We start from the raw sequence: 26,397 nt of genomic DNA, 5'->3' as shown, positions 1-26,397 counted from the left end.
AAGAGTCAAGAAAATGGCAGAAAGCAATCCAAGTGACATATTTGAATGAATATTCAGGAGAAATTTTGGGGGGTAGGATTGGCCCAGCTCTGACAGATTTTTCTAATGAGATGCCAGAACTTTTTGATTTTGTGGAGGACATAGATATGAGAACTGCTTCATTTAAACTAATATCTATTTGTGGTTCTCCTCTGTAGAACTCTTTTTACAAGATGTCTCGAGCAGAGCTAAGTTACATTTTTAAAAGAAATGTATTAGCAAGTATTGCTGTTTCCTAATTCCTTTTGATGATGATGAATATGGATTTTTTGGAAGTGGCATCTCAGTATGGGATTTTCTTCTGCCTCTTTCTGGCCTATGGAGCATTTCCCGTCTCTCAAACACCTACGTCAGGATCAGACTGTTCTGAGCAAGGCCCATTGGGTTTTCAGCACACTGCTGTATTCTGAGCTGCCATCCTCTCTTATTAAATATTGTCCCTTCTTCCTAAATCCATGTCAGTGGCTGATTGTTCAATCCAGTCTCAGCATTGTGAGAACTCTCAGAGCCCTTTGAGGCTAGAATAGTACTCTACACTTGTTCCCAGAGGGTGCCTGTGAATGATGTGGCACAAACCCTTTTCCTTGGAGATTGAGGGCATCACCTCTATTATACTCCAAGATACCGTTAAAGTCCAGGATTAGTTTCCCTCACCTGTGTCTGGGTCTCCCACACTACAGTATGATACAGCTTTGCCAAGACACTATGCAGACCTCTGCTTTTCATGTCTAATTTTTCTCTTTCCCCCCTCATTGAATTCTAACCTACAGTTCTTTGAATGTTAGATGCTGCAGAGCTATCAATAAAAGAAGAGGTCTCTTTCAGTATTTGCCTAAGGAGAGGTATTTTAAAGAAAAAAATGCACACCGATGACAATAATTAGGCAAACTGTGTTGTCGAGTGAATGGAAAACAGTTCTGAAGCCATGGGTCTAATTTAAGTGCTGAGGTCTGCAGTTTCTTCTCTGCGCATTTAAAACCTGACTTGAGAATAGTAAAAGAGCTTGTTAAAGGATGGGTGGTTAAAAGTTCAAGACATTAGGATTTATGTCCCCACCATTGCGAAGTAAAGCATTTCTTTCTTTCTGACTCTAAGCACTGTTTCAGGCACTTGTCAGCTTGAGAATGCACTGATTTTTGAGAGAGATTTCAGATGCATTACATCAAAGGCAAGAGACATTCAGTTCTTCCTTCACCCTTTGTAAAGGTGCTATGCTCTCCTTTGCTCGCCTATGGTTCGACTGATATATGAAGGCAACACCTTGTTTCCTGACATCATTATTTGCCAAAACAAGGCAGAATCCTTAGTTTTTTAAAGCATGTATACTGTGTCATCCATTGAAAACTAGTAGTTACTCACAGAAAAAATTCCTGACTTCTGTGGGAACTTTGGAGTCTTATTGAAAATGAATGTGAAACTTACAGCATCCGACAGCATTTCAAAAATTGCAAAATTTGCCTTGATGGATACCAACTATTTTTCACCATGGGAGTGTTATTTGTAACATACAATCATGCTAATCTTGGGGCCGGATCCTCAGCTGGTGTGAACCATATTAGTCCCATTGTCTTCATTGACTTTGTAGGCAATGGAGTTACACTCCAGATTTACACTGATGCTGTTAAGATCAGAATTAGACTCAAAGATTGCCAAGTGAGGACACAAGATGGATACAAATTGAATAAAACAAAGGATTTGGACTTTTTGTGGGCCTTGCTTCATAGAACTTTTTACAAGTGAAATTTTTGCCTCGGGTCAATTTGTACTTCAGAAATTCCTTGATCATCTTCCAAAAATCTCACTGGTGGAAACTGAGGGACTTGAATGCATCTGCGACAGTAAAGCAAAAATAAAGCATCTGACATGAATGAGTGGAAAATGTATATTACATGCAGTTACTAATGTTCACTAATGTTGTTTCTTAGTTAGATTAAGAGAAGTTTTCTTCAGTGTTATTAAGGAAATGATTAGTGTGAAAAGGTTACCTTGAACTTTTTATGTTGTTACAAATCAGTGACATCTGTGAATGTAAAGTAGGGATATTTATTTCCCTGCTTGGTGAATACTATAAAATCTTTTCCAAAGCCTGTCAAACAGACAGAAAAACGTGATTATACATAATCCAACTGTATCCCATTCTCCAACAGATTCATTTTTTTATAACATCTTTTTAATGAGATATTATTAACAGCTTCAGAACTGTTTAATTAGACTGTTGGCATGATCCTATTAAAAAAAGACTTTTGATTAGGTCAATCATGTTTATTAAAAAAAAACCCAAAATTTAAATCTTGATTTAAATCTTGAATGACAGTATATACTCTTATATATATCAGTACACAGATAGGTCTTTACTAATATTACTTCTTCACAAGGGGAAGAAAGAAACTAATACTAGTTATGAGCATGTGTATGTGTGTGTGTATATATATATATATATATATATATATATATATATATATATAATGACCTGACATAATGTCTGGAAAACTCTTAAAATAATGTGATTCAAGATTAAGAATTTATGTGATAAGATGTTAGAGACAAGTGGTAACCCCCAAGTTATAAACAGAGGCTTATACAATCGATGGTATTTTATGGCCCCCATTAACATAGTAATGGAGTTCCTCACAGTGCACCTCACAATGTTTAATCCTCACAGCTCCCCAGTGTGGTAGGGAAGTACAATTATCCCCACTGTACAGATGGGGAGCTGAAGCACAGAGAGGCTAAGTGACTTGCTCAAGGCCACACAGGAAATCTGTGGCAGCTCAGGCAATTGATCCCTGATCTCCCAAGTCCTAGTTTAGTGCCCTGAGGTCATTCCTTCCTCTCCATGCTAAAAATGGGGACACACAGTCCTAAAAGCAAAGCAATGTCAGTGTTGCATACTTCTAATACTGATGACTAAAATTACAGCTGTTTCTTCACTTTTTAGAGACCAAATTTAAAACAGTTTAAATAGAAGAAGAGACTGTAAAAGCCCCTGTTCTGGCTCACCCTAAAACTCATTATGTATTTGGCACTGTAATAAAAAGGCTACAGGTAAGTCATTGTATGCCATCAGGAAATCAATTATTCTTCCATGGTTTAGCACTTTATCTGTCTAATATAATTTATGTCATCCTGGCTGATAGCCCCAGTCTCCATCACTCCCTCTCTCCTACTTTTGTTGTGTAGACCTATAATCATTCCATCATTTGCCCCCAGTGAACCTGCTGTATTTATAGATTTCTGCTTTAAGGCTTGCTCTAATAATACATGGCTGCCAGACTTAAGTTGCTATCTGCTTTGAACCTATTGATTGGCTGTCTTTAGCACACACTCCACATTTTTGCATAAACATCATGGATCTTAAAAACAGCCTTGTGGGAAAAGTTTTGTACCTTGTTCTTAAAAACCTCTTCTAACTGTAAATACTGAAGTAGGGCCAGAATTATAGCTTCTTTTTGGTACTGTTGCCCAAAACTATGGAAGAGGTTATTGAATTTCAGATTGTGAACTTTGACTACTCATGGCTAGACAATCCTGCTTGAGATGCAATGACCTGTTACCATAGGACATTTGGTCCATCTCCCTGCTAAGGCAGGTTTATTCTACTTAGTATATACATTTACCAAAGTTTTCTATAAGCTCGTTTTATAAATATTCTAAGCAGTGGGGTTCCACTACTTCCCTAGGAAGATCATTCAAATATACATCACTGACTGGTCTGACCATTCTGAGTATTAGTCAGGCTAGATTAACAGATTCAGAGATTTTAAGGCCAGAAGGAACTATGAGATCACCTAGTCTGACCTCGTATATAACACAGGCCATAGAATTTCATCCAATTACTCCTTCCTCTATTGAGTCCAATAACTTATGATTGGCTAAAACATCCTTTCTTCAAGAGATGGAGAATTCATTACTTCCTTTGGTAGTTTATTTCAATGGTTAATCACCCTCACTGTTAAAACTGTGTGCCTTATTTCTAATTGGAATTTGTCTAGCTTCAGCTTTCAGCCATTGCTTCATGTTATGCATTCTCTGCCAGATTAAAGAGCCTTTTAGTACCGAGTATTTTCTCCCCATAAAGGGCCTTACACACTCTAATCAAATCACCTCTCAGTCTTCTTTTTGGTAAGCTAAACAGTTTGAGCTCTGTAAGTCTCTCACTGTAAGGCAATTTCTCTAGCCCTTGAATAATTTTTGTGACTCTTTTCGTCACCCTCTCCAGTTTTTCAACATCCTTTTTCAAATGTGGACACTAGAAATATATGCAGTATTTCAGCATAGGTCTCGCCAAGGCCACCCATCTCCTCCTTACTCCTATGCACTACTTTCCTGTTTATACAACCAAGGGCTTTTTTGGCTCTTTTTGCAACAGCTTCACACTGGGAACTCACTTAGTTTGTCCGCTATGACCCCTAAATCCTTTCAGTCACTGTTTTCCAGACCCCCATTCTGTAGGTATGACCTCTACCTTTTGTTCCTAGTGGTATGGACATGCATTTGGATGGCTAGCTTGGTGCTCTGCTCCATGGGAGTACAAATCCTTTAGGTCTCTGAGGGTTTGCCCCCATATAGTGGGCCAGCCCTCAGCCCGGGTTTTGCAATAATCTCTTGCCTGTGGGTCCATACAGGAGCCCGTGCTCCTAGTCAATCTCTCTGTTCTGGCTGGAGTTCAGCTCACTCCTGAGATCCTTTCTGAATCCAATTATTTCTAGTCCCTGGCAGCAGTCCCCTGGTCCCTCCACAGGTCGCTGTCTGTGGGCAGCTCTCCCAGGCCCCTCACTTGTATTAGGCTTGTAGAATCAATCTGTCCCCAAACAAGCAGGGCCTGGCAGGGGGAATGAAAGGCTAGACACTGCCTCAGGCTGGGCTCCCCTTGCTTCTGGAGGTCACTAACAGTCCCTAGCAGCCACTTCTCCCAGGCAAACGTCTTTATGGCAAGTTTCACCTTTTTTTAAGCACCCCTTCTCCAAGTGGAGCATGTTCTACAGGTGCACCTAATTGGTGCTGCCAGAGTGCAGGAATGGTTGTTAGCCTTTCTATCAGTGGGATGGGGGCATGTCCCATCACACTCCAAATCAATTTGAATTCAATTTTTGAGTCGGATTTCATGGGATACAGGGCCTGATTGATCACTGCAATACCTCAGTGTTACATCAGTTAATAGTGTTAAAACAGCTTTTAAACTGGACTAATGCAGAGAAGAATCAGATCCACAATGGCAAATATTCCACTATGATCCAAATATATTACAGAGTGTATTTCTTTAGGCCTCTGTTTTTGACATTCTATAATAAAATAGCAGCAATGCTTCTCTGACTAGATATTTTCTTCATAAATCAGTTCTGCTTATTGCTTATGATTCCTTTATCCTTTAGATGTTTTAGTGGCCTACACCAGGACTTCTGTAAAGTCCTGAATTTCATCCTAGTATGCATCTTGCTTAGGCTGGATTATTTTTTGTATGTTCATATTTTCCAAGCATGCCATTCGCTCCTCTTCCTTCCTTCCTTAGAGTCACAGAGTTTAAAGCCAGAAGGGGTCACCAGGTCATTAATTGTGACCTCCTGTATACACAGGCCACCAACACCACCTAGTACCTGCACACTAAACCCAACAACCAAAATTAGAACAAAGTATTACAGCCTCCAGGAGACTAATCTATTATGTGCCACAGGCAAAAAATAGGAGGGACCAAAGTATACTGATGCCAAGGTCCCTGCAGTGGCAGTGAATTGATTGAGACTTCCTAAACCTCAATCCGACAAACACTTACACGTATATGAAATTTTACATATGTGAATAGTACCATTAATAAACCAGAGCTATGCTGATTTACATCAGCTGAGATTCTGGCTGATTGAGTCCACTGGGAATACTCATATGCATAAAGGTAAATACACATGTAAGAAATTATAGGATCAAGGCCCAAGTATTCTAAAATTTTAATTTTAATTTAATTTAATTTGTTATTGTTTGTTAAAGACAGATTTATACAAGGAGTTTGGTAGCTCACCCATTTGAGCATCATCGTTCATTTTATTTTCCCCCTCACACAGGTGAGCTTGCAAGAGAACCACACCATACCGCTGCACAGCTTAGGGTTTGACACACAGATTATAGTTCTGTACACCTTGCCTTTGCGAGTAAGCTTCTTGAATTAATTAGTTTTCAGGTCTGTTAAAAATGAAAAGATTACGACAAAGTGCCTAATGTATGATGACTAGCCTAACATTGCAATTCACGAACAAACAAACAGAATAACAACCTTAGTTATGGGTTTGGAAGATAAAAATATTTTCTCCGCAGTAAAAAGTTACTACATCAGTATTTTCAAATGACATTTCAGCTATATACAGTGTCAGGGACAGAAATGGAAAAAAGTGTATAAAAATATTGCTACATAAAAGCTTTGGAAGGAGTCTAAAAGCCAACATTATAAAGCCAGAGAATAAATAGAATAGTTTAGGTGGCAGAGTTGGTTAGGGCACAAACCTTTAATTTCTAGGGAGATGGGTCGAAATTAGTGATAGAGAGCTTTGTGGGATGTATTTTTACATAAATAAATTTGCCAATGGTTCCTTTGGGTTTGAAAAGGCCCCCAAAAGTTTGTGTGCTGATTTGTTCAGCAGCTTAACCCAAACATTAAGGCCTTGATGCTACAAGCATTTCTGCACATGAGCAGTTTATGGAAGAGTTGAGGAGTGGCAGGAATATGGCCAACAGGCTCACACACACTACTGATAGACTCACATGGGATCCTGTGTAAGAAGGAGCGTACCAGTCTTTGGTCACTTCTCCACTCAGGATGCTGTGGAAGTTGCCATGAAGCTGTAACATGGCTGCGTTGTGTGCTAGCTTCAATTTGGAGGGATGATTCCAATCCCCATCCATTGTTCACCTATGGCCATTTTAGTCAGTGTCTTGGACAACGTGAATTTCATCCTACATTACTGACTTTAAGACTGGTTCTCTGATTAGAAGCTGGAGGTAATATTGTTAAGGAAAAGTTAGCACATGTGACTCCATTTTGGTTTGGGGCCCACCATTGTTTAAATGCCAGCACATCATACACCAGGAGGAGTAATCCTTAGATATTGAATCCCTGTGAAAATCCTCCTCCTTGTCTCCAGCCTGCCTTGACTCCCAGTATCTGGTTTTTGTCAGTCTCTAACTCCCTGTCTCTTGGCCTTGATGTGAGGCCTCCCATCCTGATAATAAAAGTTACTGATGCATGGCTTTAGGACCATGCTGTGTAATTAACATACTGGTATAGCACGAGGAATGCACCAAGCAGGGATAGGTGGTAGATAAGACAAGGGTTTGTTTATTGGCTAAGGTTTCCAATGCACGAGGGCAACATGCTTTGCTAAAAGGTATATAACCTTTGTATAATCTGCATTCAGGGTCCCCTCCTGGCTAGCAGGGGGGCACCACGCTCGAGCGTAATAAACTCAGTGTTTTTTGGGAACTCTGCAGTTGTGGACTTTATTTCTGTGCCTCAGCCTAGATTTGAACTGTGCGTGTCCTATCAGGTATAATTCGTAGCACTTGTGTGCGTGTCCTACAAGGTGTAATTTGTAGCACTTGTGTGCGTGTCCTACCAGGTATAATTCATAGCACTTGTGTGCGTGTCCTACAAGGTGTAATTCGTAACAATATCAATGGGATAAATATATCTTTCATGTTTTGAGACTCAGCTGCTAATCTAATTCACTTCTTGTGTTTATATAGTTTATCAAGATATTGGTGTTACATTTGTTACCATTTCAATAGTCTGGTCAAAAGAAAATCCCTGGGGGTTTCATTTCCAAATGAATGGAAGCACTCACTCAAATTTTAAATCATCCTAGTACATTTTATTTAGTAAGACTTGACATAGAAATCTCTTGGTTTGTTGAGAACACATGAAGAGAGATTAGCTGATATGTGAAACATAGACAAAGTGTTTGTGAGTGCAAGACCAGGATGAATTAGTACCATCAGATCATGGCTGAAATCCATGATGCAGTTAGGTGGAATACAAGTATCTGTTTTAGTAGGCATTCATTAAGAGGACCTTCAACTTTGAAAGCTGTGAATAAGCGTATAAATTTACCAACAATATTAGCTGTGGCAGAACCGCCAGGATCAAGAACATCAGCCTCCACCATCCTATCAAGATAAATATGATTTGGCAGACCCACACATAACTACTTGAAATGGTTATGTCCTCTATTGATTACAATAAAAGAAAAATGGAGAATTTACTATTCCAGTTCTTTGAGAAAACCAGATTATCCCAACTTTAGAAAATGGAAATAGTTTTTTTTCATAAAATAAATGTAAGCAGAGTCAGGATGAGCTCTACCCTGACATCTGGTGGTGAGTCATGGTGGGTTGTGGAACAGAACTTCAGGGGCTGATCTCATTTGCATAGGCACACCCACCTCACCTAGATGGTCACTTTGGCTGTTGTAGGAGCCAAAGTTTCTCTGTTATTAGGCCAGGAATAAACTGTTATTATCCTGATTATGTGAATCAAGGACAGTGGAACTCTACTTGGCCTTTTGTTATGATGGAGGGACTCACCATCAACTAAGCAGCACTCGCTAGGCAAGGGTCATGGGTTCCAACTCCCAGTGAATGGAGAGAGGTTGGGGATATATATTAATATCTGGTGGTATGGGTCCCTGGGTGAGAGCCTTACATGCTAATTGCACTTCCTCCTTTCTTCACTGTGGAATATCAGAGCTAATTTTGATTCTATTAGGAGTCTAGTTACAGGCTGCTGAGCTGAATTCACTTTGGGCCAATAGTGCACCAGCACTGAGGCTCCCCTACTACAAGCTGAAATCACTAAAAGAGCTAAACTTACTAAGAGCTGAAATCACTGAGTGTTGTGTTAAGTAGTGGGGGAGCCTGAAGATTTAGTGCAGAGCAGATTATGGGACAGCTGGCAGAGCAGCTGGTGGAGCGGAGCAGTTTGTGGGATGCCTGGACCAGCTCATGGGGGTGGCTGGCACAGCAGAGCAATTCGTGGGATGGCTGGTGGAGCAGAGTCCCATGGAGAGGTGGGGCAATTGGCTTTGGACCATGTAAGGTGCCCCTTAACCCCCCCACATCTCCACCCAGGTTGGGAGGTAAAACTCTGCAGATAAACTTTCAAACTCTGGGGCTGCACTGATCAGAGACAGACTTTGGGGTTGTTGGACTTTTGGGACTTTGGGTGATTTTGGATTGTTGGACTCAAGAACCAAAGGGAAAGGACACGCCCCAATTTGCTTGGGCTGGGATTTTTGCTCATGGGTTGTGTTATGAATCCTGTTGGTGGTGTTTCCCCAACATAATGCCACATTGTTTCTCTCTGTTATTAAAAGGCTTTTGCTACACTCAGACTCTGTGCTTGCGAGAGGGGAAGTATTGCCTCTTGGAGGTGCCCAGAGCGGGTGGTATATATTTGTCCCAGGTCACTGGGTGGGGGCTCAAGCTGGTGTTACATTGTGTTATTGGAATGGAACCCCTAGATACTGAACCCGGCCCTTGTTGCTGCCAACTCTGATGGGCAGAAGGGTTACATAAATAATGAATGACCACTCTGCCCTGTTACCTTTTGTTCTTTTTTCAGTAGTTAATATTTTTCAATCAAGTGTTTTAATACAACTCAAGTGCTTAAGGCAGTTAACATTCCTCTAGAGGTTATTTTATTTTGCTCCTCAAGGAGAGGTCTTACTTGCTAGGGTCCAAGTCAAAAGCAAAGGATAATAACGTGAGCTCATTTTCAAAAGACTTTTACCAGTTTAAGACAGGATGTGAAAAAAATGAGAAAGTTCTCTCGTTTCATTACAGTAACAGGACTGATAGTAGAATGCACCTTTTAAAAGTAACTGGGTTTTTCCATTTGTTGTAAGGGTTGACCTAACTGCATCCCTGCTGTAATTGCCTCCGTAGGCCATTGCAGGGGTGGCAGAATTGGCAGGGCATAGATCTGCCCTGACCCATATCTTCATGCCCCAATCCATATCCTGCCTCTGCCCTACCCCAGAGGCAGTTCTGCACCAGGTTTAAGGGCTCTCCTGCACTGAGGAATATTCCCCTTGGGGGCTTAAATCTAGATGGCACAAAGGGGCCCTGGCCCAATGTTCAACTGGGGCGTCAGGACTTTCATCAAGTCTATGGAAAGTCTCCTATTGATTTCAATAGGCTTCAGCTCATGCCATTGTACTTTGATATAGAATCTTGCTGAATTCAGAATAAAAATTAAGCACACAGTTTAAAAACAGGGGCTTTTAAATATATAAAAAGGGCTCCTAGGTGTATGTTCATTTAGAACTACTTTTCCTCGCCTGATTTATTTGATGGATTTGCTAAACATCAACATTGTTTTTATGTTCTTAATTTTTATTGGGCTGCATTGTAGTCCAATCTGGAGCTGCGGGTGGGGGGTGAGGGGAGGTGTTGGTTGCAGGGAGCGGGAGACAGAGCTACACTGTACCAGGGTAAGGAAGGAGGGCATCATCTTATGTCAGTTTCCCCATGTATTTTGGAAGCATAGGAATAACTTTGAGATGAATCTGATGTTGCATGTTTCTAACTGACAGTATGTAACTGATGCAGTATGGGGCGCTGAACTTTAGAATTTCCCCATAAGAATTTTCCCATCAGCTAGGACGCACTATGTTTAAATAATCAATGACCAATAGTAAATTTTTCTCCATTGTAGCACTGAGGTTACCACCGGTGGTAAATAAAATAATAATAATAAATAATAATAATTAATAATAAAGATAATTTTGAGAACGACTGAATTTTAAAAAGCATGAAACATTTGTGAAAAGTAAAAAAAACAAGAAAATAATGTAAATTTTTCATGGGGAAAAAATGGTTTAAAAAGGGTGGGATTTGTTTGAGGGAAAAATTTAATGTGGAAAATTTGACCAAATTTGCTTAGTAGTTTATGACTACAACAGTAACTACTGAGAAAGTAGATACAATCCTAGTCACATGACATCTGTGTCATAAAAACTGGGCCAGGATGTAACTTTTTCTAACAGTCCTCTGTGTGAAATCTTTTTCACAAGGACTAGAGAGACAATGCCCTCCTTCCTTATAAGTAATATTTTCCTTGGTTTAAAGGGAAGATTCTGCCATACAGATTCCTTTAAATAATCTGAGTTTTGTGAATCTGATAAAACAACTATTTATATGCTTTGATCTGAAGAACTGTAAACTCTGAAAAACTAAAGAGAGAGAGAGTTTCTTTTTGTTTTCATTTACGTCTTTAACTGAAGTTTTTAATACTAGTTTCTTCAGGTAGTTATGTTTCAGTGTCCAACATATTTTTGAAATGTTATTATTTACAAACCTTTGTTTTGGGTAGCAAATGTTTTGAACTCTTACTCTATAATCTAATTTCACAATCTATTCTATATTTTCCTCTATATTTTACTATGGATTTGTTCATCTTATTGTTCGTACACTCACTATAATCTATGCAAGAATGGACATTTGCTAGTGAAATTTCTTTCAGTGATGCAAAATTATTATTCTTCATAGAAAGAAAGAAAGAAAAAACAATTTTACTATAAAAATTCTAAGTACTTCTGTCCTTCTCTCCATGCACAGGTACAACTGAGAGTTTATTATACACAGCATCTTCAGTCCTCATAAAGCATACCTACATTCTGCAAATGTGTATGTAAGTAATAAATAATTTTAAGGACAAGGTTATATCAGAGAGGTTATAATGCAATTTAATTTATGTGATAGAGCACCAACCTGGCACCACAAATCACATATAATATGATTTATTTCATAATGCATTTTCTTGAATTATGCGGTGGCTTTTTTCTGATTTTGTATGATGCTGATTCAATTAAATATGGAGCATTCACCTAATTTTAATTGGAATAGTTTTAGTTTGATTTTATGGTAGGCTATTGCTAATGTTAAAGAAAATGACTGCAGGCCCTAATTCTTTGTGATGGATTGCATATCTTCCTTTAATTTGTGGATTTGTACATTTTCAAGCAGGGGCATAGCTAGAATCCATTTCAAGGTGGCATAAAACTCCAAGCTGGGCTATGTTATTCCTGCTCCTTATTCCAAGAAAATTAACAAAATCCAGTGGAGTCCTTTATCTATCTAGTGCAGACTTCTTTAATTAATCCTTTTTATCTGTGACACTAACAAGTAAATCTAAGACTAGAATTTAGTACCTACTTGAAACGAATTCTGATTATGTCTTAAGCTGCATATTTTTAACATATTATCTTTTGTCACTTACATGCTTATTGAATCAAGGTACATTTGACCATTTCTCTACATTTGTTGCAATGAAATGTACAGAGGTGAAACATGTTTGATATCTTTTTTTTTCCTGTTGTACTAGATTAAAGTTTTAGAGAGTGACAGAAGGAGAATAGATTGTCTCTCTGTTAAACCTTATTTTCTTGGACAGTGGGATGCACATGAGGCCGCTAATGGAAATGTCTGCATCATTAACAGCTTCCTCTGTCTCCTAACTGTTAGTGGGAGATTCTTCAAAAAGCACAAATTGGCTTTCAGTTAGTAGGCGTTGGGCTTCTAACTCCTATTTGTGCCCTTGAAAATCTCTCCCTAAAGGAGTACTGATGCCATCTAGAAGTCTGACCCTCCCCCGCCCCATTGTGGATTAGATTCACCCCCACGCATGGGAAAGGGCAGAGGGCGGGAAAGCTGCATTAGCAATCAGCAATGGGGATAGCTATGTTCCAGGCTATGTCTTCATTTCCAAAATGGTGGTGATGGAGGGTTTACGGTAGGATAATTAACATAAAATAGTTACCTTGCTATAAAATCCTAGTGGAGGCAGGGCACCTGTAGTTTGTGCTGCAAGATAGCAAAGTGAGGTCCACACTATGGCCACCACTTATGGTTGACCTTGCCTAATTTACCTCATGATAAAACTACAGTGTCTTGTCTCCATGAGGATTTTACAGAGGGATAACTAATGAACATTAGTTATCTTGCAGAAAAGACATACCTTTTGGGCAATGACAATAAAACCCCAGAGAGATTTTTCTTGGGAGATGGTATTTTATAACCTTTGCCCTCTTTGGGGGTTTCCACCAAGGGAGGGCATCTTTAATTTTACAGCCTGCACTCCTCAGAAGCCTGTTGGTAGAGGCTTCCTGGGAAGATGTTCTTAAACCTTTCCCTTCTGTGGGAACTGGAGGAACCTGGCAGCGAATCAGGCTCTGGAATTAGAAACAATTCGAGTTGTATATCTTGCAGCTTCTGCCGCTAAGATATTTACAGGCAAACAATTTTTTTTCTTAGGTGCTAATCTGCTCATGCTGTTTTATGCTCAGCTGAAATCATAGCTCACAATCACAGCTGTTTGCTGTGGAAATGGTTATGGTATTCATTCAGAGGCAAGGAGGAGAGAATTCACAGATATATTCTGCTTTATATATTTTTGAGCAGAATTGTTTACAAACATATATATTTTTTAAAGTTTCCAATGAGCTGTTTAAATCGATCTATCGATCTCCTTAGAATAACAGCACAATTAAAGTGTAGTATATATATATATGCCAATAGCTTAATACCTGCCAGGCACCATAATGGGAAAACATTCAAATCACATGGATATTTGCCAATTTTTATTCACTGTTAACAAAAACTGACAAGCATGTCACATTTCATCAGGGCACATCAGGTTGTGTCACCAGGCAAGAAAAAACATCACATAACCTGGTTCAAGCAACATTTCACATGGAGAAACAAATGTAAGGAGACATTGCTTGGCTTTGAATGGAGGAAAAAGTTACCAGTATCTCTCTGAAGGTTTGGCTTTGTAAGTAATACTTCACTCTCAACCTTTCCACTCTGTTTAAAGCAATCTGAGTTTCCACTGAGGGGCTGATTACAACTTTTGGCTGGTTTTCTGTTTCATATGTTAAGTTGTATTCACCTTTTCCTATATTATTGATGGGCCCAACTCTCCAAAACCCTATTCATAGAACATAGTAAGAATATTCACATGAGTATGGCCTGATGTTGCAGAACCTATGTATGCTAGGGAGGAGATTTTGAAAGGCATGAATGAAGTTGTGGGGCTTAACTCACATTGACTTCCACTGTACATTTTGTGTTTGGAAATTTCCACGGTCATAATGAATATGATAAATGTTGTTTGCAAAAAAATAATATTGCTTATGGCCCCAATTCAAAAAGCCCTTTAAGCATATGTTTAAATCCATCCCTTTTCAGGAAAGAGCTTAAGCACATAGAATCATATATTCATAGGACTAGAATGGACTTCGAGAGGTCTTCTAGTCCAGTCCTCTACACTAAAGGCAGGACTAAGAATTAGCTAGACCATCCCTGATGGGTGTTTGTCTAACCTGCTCTTTAAAACCCCAAATGACGGAAATTCCACAAACTCCCCATGCAATTTGTTCTAGTGCTTAACTACTCTGACAGTTAGGAAGTTTTTCCTAATGTCCAAGCTAAACCGCCTTTGCTGCAATTTAAGCCCATTGCTTCTTATTCTATCCCCAAAGTTAATGAGAATTTTTCTCCCTCCTCGTAACAACCTTTATGTACTTGAAAACTGTTATCATGTTCCCTCTCAGTCTTCTCTTCTCCGAACTAAACAAACTCAATTTTTAAACCCTTTCCTCATATGTCATGTTTTTTAGACCGTTAACCATTTTTGTTGCTCTCCTCTGGACTTTTTCCAATTTGCCCACATCTTTCCTGAAACATGGCACCCACAACTGGACACAATTCTCTAGTTGAGGGTGTATCAGGGCAGAGTAGAGCAGAAGTATTACTTATTGTGTCTTGCTTGCAATATTCCTGCTAACACATCCCAGAGATATGTCTGTGTTTTTGCAACAGTGTTACTCTGTTGACTCATATTTAGTTTGTGATCCACTATAGCCCCCAGATCCTTTTCTGCAGTACTCCTTCCTTGGCAGTCATTTCCCATTTTGTGTGTGTGAAACTGATTGTTCTTTCCTAAGTGCAGTCCTTTGCATTTGTCCTTATTGAATTTCATCCTATTTATTTCAGACCATTTCTCCAGTTTGTCCAGATCATTTTGAATTTTAATCCTGTCCTCCAAAGCACTTGCAGCCCCTTTCAGCTTGGTATCATCCCCAAAATTTATAAGTGTACTCTCTAGGCCATTATCTAAATCATTGATGAAGATATTGAACAGAACAGAACTGGACCCAGGACCTATCTCTGCAGGACCCCCGCTTGATATGCCCTTCCAGTTTGACTGTGAACTGCTGGTATCTACACTCTGAGAACAGTTTTCCAACCAGTTATGCACTCACCTTTTAGTAGCTCCATCTAGATTGTATTTTCCTAGTTTTTGTTATGAGAAGGTCATGTGAGACAGGAATGGAAGCCTTACGAAAGTCAAGATATGCCTAACTTTAAGCACATGCTTAAATCCCATTAACTTCACTCAGAGTTAAGCGCATGCTTAAGTGTTTTGCTGAATAGGGACCTCCATCACCAATGCTTATATGACAAATTTTGTACTAAAGGGTAACAGCACGTAATATACAGGTAGCTATTCTTCAAATGTATAGTAAAGTACTGGTATCTTAACTACTTCTAATATTTCTGGCCAATCCTGCTGCCAGATCCATGCACATCTGCAGAAGTCTGATTGCAGGATCATGGCCTGAGTTTGTAAGATGTGGTCTCCAGTGAACAAAAGTTCAGCACATTTTTGTCCTCCCCTTGTACAAGCTCCCAAAGAAAGTATTATAACAGTGAGTGCTTGGGTAACACTGAGTGACAGATTCCCTCCCCAGCTCTGATGGGACTGAGCTGAACCCCAAACTGGGGCAGGGTGGGAAAGGTTTTCTGTTTACTTTATAACAAATAAAGTAATTTAATATTGTCAGAATAGACACGGTCCATTGAGAAAAAGACCTTGCTGCCCAAATTGGTTTTCTTTCTGCCAGGATATTCTACAATCTTGCAATTCTGAATTTTTTGGGTGAAATCTGGTTCTACTGGAGTCAATGTGGTCAGGCCATAACAGATACATCTATCTATCAATCTTAGATCCTCAGACAGACCTTTTAATAATGCAGTCTTTTTGCAATATGATGGGTAACATCAAACTTCACATAGGCTACATATCTTTGGAATGCCCTCCTACCGATGCACTCTGTGGCATGGAATAATAATCACCCTTTCTTTTTCAGATAACAGTGAATGTACCAGGTCACTCACGTGGTAGCGAGGCTCCCTCTTCTCCTCACTAGTCATGTTTGACCTGTACCCTATACTGACAGCTGCCAAATTCATTAGTGTTGTATTTGAATACATTTTTAGTTGAAGGTTATTTTTTTAAATATTTCTTGGTTAAATTTTCTTATAATGAAATGGGGGTTGGGGAGGGCTTTAGTCTAGTTCCAGAATATTTTTTGCCTTGAAGCAAAATCCACCAAATGTTGAACATTTGTTCTATACATAATTAGTAGAAGAAAAAGAAGAAAAGTAAGTGACATTTTTTCCTTGAGAGTGGATTACTTACAAACATTCTGTTTCCTAATTCCAGGGTCTTGTGGTAGTTCTTTTCTTCATTACCCCACAGCTATTCATTACTTGATGTGCCAATGTCTGTCACAATATCTCCTCTGGGACAACGGTGTCTTAATATTTTAGCAACAGCACAGCGATGTAATTATCTGTAAATAATTTAGCATGTATTTCATCTACGTGGAAGCTTTCCAATCAGTCAAGAGAAAAAAAAAACACATTTCCCATCAAACTTTAAGCCTTCTGCAATATGTTTTTGTCATCTTTGGCTCCTCAGGATGAGTTCATTAAAATATTTTCTTTCCAAACCTTTTGTAAGATCCTCAAAAAGCATCTGAGATAGCTAAGGACAAATCCAGACATGATGTAAGTGGGGGTAATGCCACAGAAGTAACTGAACTTGCACCTGCTTACACTGTCTGATTTTGCCTGTTGGCCTTTTAACATTCCCCCCATGCTCAGGTTACCTAATGTGAAACTACATCATAATGAAAGTATTAGTTAAAAGTTACTGCAGATAAGATTATGCTAGTTGCCTTGGGTTATGTCTTGTCATTTCTTATTCTGATCAGGGTATAGTCTCAGAAGAAAAGAATATTTAATTCAAATAAATCCCTTCTTCAAATTCTCACAAGTCCTATTAATCCTCTTACCAGCACCCTACCTCCTACGTTTCTTGAAGTGAAAATGAAAGGGGAAAAATAAACAAAAACATAAAGCCCTCCCCCAGTGTGGAAATAACACACTTTGGGCCTGATTCAATTCCACTTGAAGTTGACTTCCACAAGATCAAACTTATGCTGAACACTACCACTCACTCTTTCGCTTGCGTTTGTTGCACTCCATCTGCTCTTTGCTTACTTAGGCTCTGATCCTGGACACAGTTATGCACACGCTTAATTTTATGTGAGCAGTTCCATTGAAGGTAATAGTATTATTCTTCTGTGTAAAGGTAAGTATGTGTGTAACTGCAGGACGGCAGCCTTAGATCATATACTGTTCTAGGCAGAGACCTTGTCTTGCTATCTGCAAAAGGTTTAGCACACTTTGGACAGTATATTGGTACTATTATTGAGTATAGTGCCTGGCAAATCCAGTAACATGAGAAGTTTCCAGCAAATATTCATCTGAATGAGAAATTGACTTTGCTTCAATTGTCTTTCTATGTTTTTCCCCCAGACATGCTGGATGAAAGACAAGATGCAAGTGCTGTGGTTTAGTTAGGCAGCAACTTTATTACCATAACTCATCTGGGAACTAACCATCAATAACCCATACAGTGCAAATCATGATTCCTTCCTTAATTGTTTTCACTTGGTGGAGGGCAGCTGTCAGCCATCTACCCCTTCACAGCTAGTCCACAACCTGTGACCTTGACCCCAACACTCTCCCCTCATATAAAGGTTAAAGAGCTAGGGGGAGGGTGTTGTCTCCTCACTGTGCTAGGAGCCCAATCCCATTCCCCAGCTAGTTTAGGGGATGTCTTCCAATTCTGGTTCACCAGGGAACCAGACCCCTTATGTAATGAGCACCTGTACTGCCACCTGCCACTAGCTGGTGCCAGTTCCAGGCATGAGGAAGACTCAAGCTGGAGAGACCAATAGTTTACCTGAGCCCCAACAGTCAGCTCACCTGCTTAGGTGATGCTTTCTCCCTTCCAGCCACCCTTCTTTCCCAACTTCTGAGGAGAGGTGGACACACCTAAAGAAGCCAGTACCTTTTTCCCTATCAGACCCAGAAAAAATACTTGAGGTTGTGGGGTTACATTGTATTTGCTGTCCACCAAAATTCATACAAAATACTTGTTTGCATAAATGTTTGTGGAAAGCAAGTATTCACACATATAGATGAGAAACCTGGCATATGTAACAATTCACACGGAATCTGCTTCCACAGCCACTTTCATTCTCCTTGTACTTGTGAAGTGTGGATGGCAAAAATAATAGTCACACCAATATTCAGAGGGCAGTGGCATAGCTAGAAGTGTAAGTTTGGGTGGGCCCCAATTTATGGTGGACAGGCATTGCCCAAAGTTCTGATGTCACAGCAAATAATATATATAGCATGTTATTATATTATATTGCATATTATATTTGATGGCTGGGGAGCAGGATTGTGGCATGGAGGGGTTGCTGGGTGCGGAGAAGGAATATGAGAGCAGGAAGCTTGGGGGCTGGATTCGCTAGTGGAGACAGGCCCCACTGGCTGGCATGGGTTGAGCCAGAGTGGGAGGGCCAGGAGGCTCCTGTGTGGGGCCTGGATCTTGCTGAAGCTGTCCATGGTCAGGAGATGTTTGCAGTGCTGGGTGAAGGCAGTGGTGGGACTGCTGGGCTGCTCTGCACCGCACCCAGTTGGCAATGGCTTTCTGCAGACAGAGCAAGATCTACCCACTCCACAGCCAGGAGTTCCTGATCCACAGCCATGCGGACATCAGCTTCTGAATTCATATAGGCTCAGATTTGGGTGGGCCTGAGGGCTAACCGGGTGTAACCCATCTGATGGATTCGGTCACAGAGACCTCCTTGGGACTGTCACCTGATGTGCTGAAATGATATCTGAGCCCATTTTCCCTGCCAGCTTGGGACTCCAGAACCCTGCCTTGTTGAGCCAAACATGCTAGCCTGCTGCAATGCAGACCCAGGTCTGGTCCATCCCCCAAAGCTGCAGACTTAACCAAAAACAGCTCAGCAGGTCACCTCTCCAGCACTCAGACACCCAGCTCCCAACGGGATCCAAACCCCAAATAAATCCATTTTACACTGCATAAAGCCTATACAGGGTAAACTCATAAATTGTCCTCCCTGTATAACACTGATAGAGAGATATGCACAGCTGTTTGCTCCCCCAGGTATTAATCACTTACTCTGGGTTCATTAATAAACAAAAGTGATCGTATTAAGTATAAAAAGTAGAATTTAAGTGGTTTCAAGTAATAATAGACAGAACAAAGTAAGTCACAAAGCAAAATAAAACAAAACACACAAATCTAAACCTAATACATTAAGAAACTGATCACAGGTAAAAAGAAAAGGAGTACTAGTGGCAGCTTAAAGACTAACCAATTTATTTGAGCATAAGCTTTCGTGAGCTACAGCATCCGATGAAGTGAGATTATAAGCTTTGTAACAATACCTTACAAGAGACCTTTTGCATAAAGCATATTTCAGTTACATCATATTCTCCTTTATAAGCATATTTTCATAAAGCATATGGAGAGCAACATCACAGCCCACCCATAGCTATGCCTTTGTGAGAGGGTGAAATTTATCCCTGTGTAGACAGCTAGGACAAGAAGTATACATTGCCTATTTCCAGGGCTTGTGCAGGAAGTAAGTGGTACAGAGGACTTGTGCTGGCCCTCCGCACACTGAGGAACTGCACTCATGGTCAACAGCTCATGAGAAAGCAACATGATGGTATATATCTCCACAAAAATTTTTTAAAAATTAAAATAAACAAATGTGAAAATATTACAGTCTGCTCATAGATATTCTGTAAAAGTATCAGACTTTTCATTAATATACTATTTGTAATCACTAATTATTACTGCTCTTAATAGTAGTAATAAATAATCATTGTCATTAATTAATAATTTTCTGAAATGTTTTACCTGCTCATGTATTGTTTTTTTCTGTAGGTACAATATGTTTTCAGCATCCAAATGGGAAGATCTATCAAATCTGTCAGATACGTACTCACTGTAACACAGCTAAATAATAAAGAACCAAACCCTGACGTTCTTGGTTAGGGCCTGGTCCTGCAATGAGCACCCACTCAGAGCTCTGCTGACTTACTGGTGATCATCTAAAGAGCTGATTGAAACAGTCATTGAATTGACCTCATAGAGTATCTCATGGCGACAAGGGATTCCTTGGGTAGAACTCACCGGAGAACTGGGGCCTAAGCTTTTATACTCAGGATTTATAAGAAGTGGTTGAATAATATCTGTGAATAATATATTAGGCCATTTTCCCCTGTGAATCATCAAATACATTATTAATGAACACATTTTATATTATTCAGACAGGCCTTTATAAGGTCAAACAATATTAGGCAAATACATTATTTGCGATTTTTCTCTTGTCAGTCATTGAGTAAATTAGATTCTTGTCCTTATTCAGGCAATTTCACATTGAGTTCAAGCTTACCTGAGTGAAAGACTCAGTTTAAGTTTGTCTGAGTAAAAACGGAATAAGTACCTCAGGATTTGGCACGCAGAAATTATAGAAATGAGACATGCATACTCCTTTTGGTTACTTTGACTGCTTATGATAGATACCTTTATTAAACATACTGTTCAGCCAAGCAGTCCTCTATTATGTGATTAACATACAAGGCTGATTAAAGAGCACTGTTGACTGGACTCTTAAGCTACAATATGCTTTTCTTACAATTATATTGTGCCAGCACACAATTTGCTGTAACACATGGTCTTTTAGATTCAGTCTCTCCAGCTGTATTTCTAGTTACTAGTGATAAATATATAACTGATGAAAATGTGTACTTTGGGATGAATACATGCTGGATATACAATTATCACATAATGAATGTGTTCTTCTAGGATACACGTGTGACTTACTACTGATAAATATGACTTGGTTTCTGTGGGACATTCAGTTTATACTTAGATTGTAAGATGTAAAATCATAGAATCATAGAAGATTAGGGTTGGAAGAGACCTCAAGAGGTCATCTAGTTCAACCCCCTGCTCAAAGTAGAACCAACCCCAATTAAATCACCCTAGCTAGGGCTTTGCAAGACCTCTAAGGATGGAGATTCCAGCACCTCCCTAGGTAACCCATTCCAGTGCTTCACCACCCTCCTAGTGAAATAGTTTTTCCTAATATCCAACCAAGATCTCCCCCACTGCAACTTGAGACCATTGCTTCTTGTTCTGTCATCTGCCACCACTGAGAACAGCCTAGCTCCATCCTCTTTGGAACCCCCCTTCAGATAGTTGAAGGCTGCTATCAAATCCCCCCTCACTCCTCTCTTCTGCAGACTAAATAACCCCAGTTTCCTCAGCCTCTCCTTGTAAGTCATGTGCTCCAGCCCCCTAATCATTTTTGTTGTCCCCTGTTGGACTATCTCCAATCTGTCCACATCCTTTCTGTAGTGGGGGGACCAAAACTAGACGCAATACTCCAGATGTAGCCTCACCAGTGCCGAATAGAGGGGAATAATCACTTCCATTGATCTGCTGGCAATGCTCTTACTAATGCAACCCAATATGCCGTTAGCCATCTTGGCAACAATGGCACACTGTTGACTCATTTCCAGTTTTTTGTCCACTGTAATCCCCAGGTCCTTTTCTGCAGAACTGCTGCTTTGCCAGTTGGTCCCCAGCCTGTAGCAGTACATGGGATTCTTCTGTCCGAAGTGCAGGACTCTGCACTTGTCCTTGTTGAACCTCAACAGATTTCTTTTGGCCCAATCCTCCAATTTATCTAGGTCACTCTGGACCCTAGCTCTACCCTCCAGCATATCTACCATTCTCCCCAGCTTAGTGTCATCTGCGAACTTGCTGAGAGTGCAATCCATCCCATCATCCAGATCATTAATGAAGATGTTGAACAAAACCGGCCCAAGGACCGACCCCTTGGGCACACCGCTTGATAGAGGTTGCCAACTAGACGTTGAGCCATTGATTACTATCCACTGAGCCCGACGATCTAGCCATCTTTCTATCTATCTTATAGTTCATTCATCCAATTCATGCTTTTTAATTTGCTGGCAAGAATACTGTGGGAGACCATATAAAAAGCTTTGCTAAAGCAAGATATATCACGTCCACGCTTTCTCTGTATCCACAGCACCAGTTATCTCATCGCAGAAGGCAATCAGGTTGGTGAGGTATGACTTGCCCTTGGTGAATCCATGTTGACTGTTCCTGATCACCTTCCTCTCCTCCACGTGCTTCAAAATGGATTCCTTGAGAACCTGCTCCATGATTTTTCCAGGGACTGAGGTGAGGTTGACCGGTCTGTAGTTCCCCAGATTCTCCTTCTTTCCTTTTTTAAAGATGGGCACTATATTTGCCTTTTTCCAGTCATCCGGGACCTCCCCCAATTCCCACAAAAGTTTTAAAAGATAATGGCCAATGGCTCTGCAATCACATCAACCAACTCACTCAGCACCCTTGGGTGCATTAGATCTGGACCCATGGACTTGTGAATGTCCAGCTTTTCTAAATAGTCCTTAACCTGTTCTTTCACCACTGAGGGCTGCTCATCTCCTCCCCATACTGTACTGCCCAGTGCAGCAGTGTGGGAGCTGACCTTGTCTGTGAAGACCGAGGCAAAAAAAGCATTGAGTAATTCAGCTGTATCCACATTATCTGTCACTAGGTTGCCTCCCCCATTCAGCAAGGGTCCCACACTTTCCTTGACCTTCTTCTTGTTGCTAACATACCTGTAGAAACCCTTCTTGTTACTGTTCACATTTCTTGCTAGCTGCAACTCCAATTGTGCTTTGGCCTTCCCAGTTATACCCCTGCATGCTCAATCAATATTTTTATACTCCTCCTTACTCATCTGTCCAAGTTTCCACTTCCTGAAGGATTGCTTTTTGTGTTTAAGCTCACCAAAAATTTCTCTGTTAAGCCAAGTGGTCCCCTGCCATATTTGCTATTCTTTCTGCACATCGGGATGATTTGTTCCTGTGCCCTAAATAAGGCTTCTTTAAAATACAGCCAGCTCTAATAGTTGGCTCCTTTGGACTCCTTTCCCTCACATATTAGCCTCCCAGAGGATCCTGCCCATCAGTTCCCTAAGGGAGTCAAAGTCTGCTTTTCTGAAGTCCAGGGTCTGTATTCTGCTGCTCTCCTTTCTTCCTTTTGTTAGGATCCTGAACTGGACCATATCCTGGTCACTGTTGCCCAGGTTGCCACCCACTTCTACTTTCCCTACCAATTCTTCCCTGTTTGTGAGCAGCAAGTCAAGAGAAGCATGGCCCCTGGTTGGTTCCTTCAGCAATTGCACCAGTAGGTTGTCCTAAACACTCTCCAAAAACTTCCTGGATTGTCTATGCACTGCTATATTGCTCTCCCAGGAGATGTCAGGATGATTGAAGTCCCCCAAAGAACCAGGGCCTGTGATCTGGAAAATTCTGTTAGTTGTCCGAAGAAAGCCTCATCTACTTCATGCTCCTGGTCTGGAGGTCTATAGCAGATGCCTACCATGATATCACCCTTGTTGCTCTTGCCTCTAAATGTAACCCAAAGACCCTCAACAGGCTTTTATCCAGTGTCATACCGAAGCTCTGAGCAATCATACCGCTCTCTTACATACAGTGCCACTCCTCCACCTTTTCTCCCCCGCCTGTCCTTTCTGAACAGTTTATACCCATCCATGACAGTGCTCCAGTCATGTGAGTTATGCCACCAAGTCTCTGTTATTATAATCACATCATAGTTCCTTGACTGTGCCAAGACTTCCAGTTCTTCCTGCTTGTTTCCCAGGCTTCTTGCGTTTGTGTACATGCACCTAAGATAACTAGACGATTGCCCAGCTTTCTCAGTATGAATCAAGAGGCTTCCCCCACCTTCCTCCTTGTGTGGGGAACAGCCATATTTTCATTATTTGTGCCCACAGCAACTAGCCCAATGGAACCCTAATCCCTGACTGAGGCCTCTAGGTCCTACCAAAGAAATAATCATCATAATCTATCCTCACCCTACATCTTGAGAGATTTTGCATTTCCCTGTTACTTGGTTGAAGTTTAGTAACACATATATAATCCTTTAGATTATAGAAAATAACATCTCTAGCAGAATAGATCCCCTAAATATGCAGAGAATATCTCTCTTACTGTCAGTAGTTTCATTTTAACATAAATAGTGTCATGTTATGTAAAGTCTTTCTTAAACAGAAGCCATTTATTAAAGAAAATAGGCACAGCTACAAACATAAGGAGGCTTTGCTTCCACACAGCTTGCGTTCCAACTTTGTTTCCATATCTCACCCAGGACTTCAGCCTCTTTAGAACTCTAGGCACCACACAGAGACATCTAGTGGCTAAATATTATAATAACAAGTAAATATATTATTACAAACTGAGTCACAAACTGGGTAATAGCTACTCTTTAACATCTTAATTTTACAACAAACAAACAAAAACAAACATAATTATAAGGCTGGGTTGTGATCTAATGTAGGTGCAAAGTGAAGCAAGTATTCACTGACCTTCCCCTCCCATCCAGCTGTATCAGGGTGTGACAGGTTGGACCCCTTGAGATGCCACCTGACGTGCTGAGATACCACTGAGTCTACTTTTTCTGCCAGCATGTCAGCCCCTTTAACCTGTTTTACTGAGCCAGGGTCTTAAAGCCTCCTCTAACACACACACAGGCAGGGCCACATCGAGTTGCAGATCAGCACTGGGAAGACTTTGCTTCAGCATTCAGGTGACCACCTCCCTTGGAGTGCAGACCCAAAGGTATATTATGAAATCCGCTTCCTCCCTCAATGTGGAGGAAGGTATGCACAACTTCTCACCCCCAAGTTTGAAATTAGAGAAACTGGGTTATATTATAAACAAAACAAATTTTATTAACTACAAAAGGCAGGTTTTAAGTGGTAAAACAGAACAAGCAGATTACTAAGCAAATGAAACCAAATACGCAAACTAAGTTAGTTTCATTGAAGAAATTGGTTACAAATAGTATTTCTCCCTCTAGATATTGTTGTAGGCAGATTACAGAAAGTCTTGAAAGACAGTTGCACTGGTCTCCCTCTTGATACCTCGGGTATTATTACTCACAAGCTAGACGCCCTTCAAGATTGGGCTCAAACCTTCTCCCCCCGTTCAGTTCTTCTTTCTAGGTGTTTTTCAGTGTCTCTTAGGGTTTGGAACCTCCTTTGTTCTGTTCCACCCCCTTATACAGCTTTGGCACAAGGCAGGAATCTTTTGTCTCTCTGGGTCCCCACCCTCCTTCTAAATGGAAAAGCACCAGGTTTAAGATGGATTCCAGTACCAAGTGACATGGTCACATGTCCTGTGAGACCCCAAGCCTTCATTCTTCCTGGCCTGACTCACAGGAAGGGTTGCAAGTAAACAGCCATTTACAACCAATTGTCCTAGTTGATGGGAGCCATCAAAATTCCAAGCCACCATTAATGGCCTACACTTTGCATAATTACAATAGGACCTCAGAGTTATTTCATATTTCTAGTTTCAGATACAAGAATGATACATTTTTACAAATAGGATGATACCTTACAAGAGACCTTTTGCATGAAGCATATTCCAGTTACATTATATTCACACTCATTAGCATATTTTCATAAAATCATATAGAGTGTAATGTCACAGGGAGGCAGAGGAGAACCATGATGATGTCACTCCCCTCCCTCATACAGCTCTTGTGTAAGGCGGGATCCCTTTGTCTTCTAGTGGAAAATCACTAGCATTCCAAAGGGGGACAAGGTGTATCCAGTGTCACATGACTCGGACCCCCATCTCTGCATGGCTCTGGCAGTCATTGCTCGTAGGCTGTCTCCAGCATCCACGGGAAGCCTAAGCTCTTTCACAGTCCATTGTTTCTGATAATGGCTCATTAGCCCTGTCTGACTTTTCCATTGTTGTACCTGAAGGGCTGGTTGGAGTTGACGCCCAAAGTAACACATTTGAAATATAGATACATATTTAATATTCCTAACTTCAGATACAGAAATGATACAGGCATACAAATTGGATAATCCCATTCAGTTGCTCATAACCTTTTCAATGATATCTTACATGAGCCATCTTGCATAAAGTACATCTCAGTTATGTCATATTCCTATGATAAGCATATTTTCATAAGGAATATGGAATGTAATGTCACAC

The 26,397-nt window shown here is 40.4% G+C and overlaps 1 long non-coding RNA gene across 1 annotated transcript in view; it reads left to right on the top strand.

Annotated features, from left to right (window-relative positions):
* LOC125638508 (uncharacterized) overlaps nucleotides 1-26,397 on the top strand; it is a 318,696-nt gene that overhangs the window by 53,147 nt on the left and 239,152 nt on the right. The window contains exons 3-4 of the long non-coding RNA XR_012668985.1: nucleotides 11,638-11,710; nucleotides 13,705-13,852. This is a non-coding gene — a long non-coding RNA (uncharacterized LOC125638508). The remainder of the gene's footprint in view (nucleotides 1-11,637; nucleotides 11,711-13,704; nucleotides 13,853-26,397) is intronic.

This window comes from Caretta caretta, chromosome 6 (assembly GCF_965140235.1).
Source record: "Caretta caretta isolate rCarCar2 chromosome 6, rCarCar1.hap1, whole genome shotgun sequence".
In the NCBI taxonomy this organism is placed as follows: Eukaryota; Metazoa; Chordata; order Testudines; family Cheloniidae; genus Caretta; species Caretta caretta.
Note: the sequence above shows the minus strand (reverse complement) of the source record. Positions and strands in the feature narration are given on the sequence as shown.